Here is a 1,748-nt window from a genome sequence, read left to right as displayed (position 1 = left end):
TGTAATAAAGTAAAAAGAAAAAAGAATATCAACTAACAGCTATAAACCAGAAACATTCTACTGGGGAGCAGAGGGGAACACGATCAAAGCAGGGGTGGAACGGTGGAACGAGCACAGGGGACTGTTCTTGCTTTCTTTTACCGATAACCTTGTCCAATCATCTTCTTTAAAGACTCTGCATTTTGTGTAACCCCTTGCAGATTCTTTCTACTTGCTAGACAGGATGTTGTCTAATTCATGAATCATATAATAAAGCCAACTAGATATTTATGTTTGTTAATTTTGTTTTGAACAATGCATATGAGTACCAGGGAAATAATTCCATAAATAGGTTTCACTCATATCTACTTACATGTTCACTGCTGAATGTGTTAACCAAAATCAGTGAGACAAAGTGAATCTTCTCACCTGAAATAAAAATAATCATTAAGGACATTGCAAATTACCTGTTTTACTTGATTCCTTGTGGCTAGAGATATTTTCTGTATGTCCTGCTCCATGAAATGAGTTCTGAGGACCTAAAGAAAATTCAGAGAGATTAACCTTAAAGAGAACGATAATGGGACATTCCTGTTTGTCAGACACTGTACTTATAATAAAACAGAAATGTTTAATAAATAAATCAATATAGTAAAGACTTAAACACAAAAATCAAACTATATGTATGAAAAGAATATACAGCAATGGAAGGAAATCTTGTTCTCAATATAGGCAGTATGGGTTTTTCAGTCTTGGCAGAGAATTTTATATTTGCTCAAGGATTATAGTGGCTCAAGACTATATTATATTCAATAGAGTTCACTATGTGGGTGGGAAAATAGCACATTGCTATGGTCTAATTCACAAATCATGTAATAAAGCCAACTAGATATGTATATGTGTTAACTTTGTTTTTAACAATGCATATGAGTACAATTCTACACTGTTTCAAGTTATTTCAATTTATACTCAATTCTTTAAGTAGATTTCACTCATTACTACTTATATGGTCAAAAAGAATATTTGGTATTATAGTAGTTCACTTAATTGTAGTGGTGACTTACACTTGGCAGCTAAAATTCCAAGAGACAAAAGAAGCCCCAGGCAAATGATCCCCAGAATCACTGCAATGCATTTCCATGAGGAAGGAACAGGAAAATCTGCAGAAGGTCATAAATACATTTGTGAAATCAGTCTCTGAATGTTTCTGAGAGTAAATTTGAAATGATTAGGGGAACAGGCAAGATGGCAGCAGAACAAAGATGCCAAGACTACTACATCCAAACTCACACGGGAATATATAAAAACGGACTATAGACGTTCATGCTAAGAGTTTCAACCCAAATGAGAGCGCCCGGGACTCACTAGAAGGAAGATAACCGAGGGAGAATCAGCGATTGGGGAGTTCCCATAAGAGAATCCCTAACCAGAAGACTCACAGGCAAGATTAGCTGAGCCCTGCAACTCTGATCTGGGACCGCCAGTGGCTTCCTACTCCTTCAGCTCCTTTAAAAATCTAGGCACCCAGATGCCAGGAAACACCCTAGAGGGAGACTGTGGCTGCAGCTGCAGCTGTGGCTGCCCTGCACAGCTACAGCAGCTTCTTTGCTCCAGCCCTGCTACAGCCCTGGAGATAAACTGAGACAACTCAGCTAGGGAGAGGAAACCAAATTGTGGGAAAAGGCTGCAGCTCAGAACCAGAGACCCGAGGATATGCCGCAGAGGTGTTGCTGTCCTTTGCCCCAGCAGCCCCAACAAAGCCCTGGATA

Source organism: Condylura cristata, unplaced genomic scaffold (genome assembly GCF_000260355.1).
Source record: "Condylura cristata isolate star-nosed mole 26May11 unplaced genomic scaffold, ConCri1.0 scaffold00036, whole genome shotgun sequence".
Lineage (NCBI taxonomy): Eukaryota > Metazoa > Chordata > Mammalia > Eulipotyphla > Talpidae > Condylura > Condylura cristata.
Note: the sequence above shows the minus strand (reverse complement) of the source record.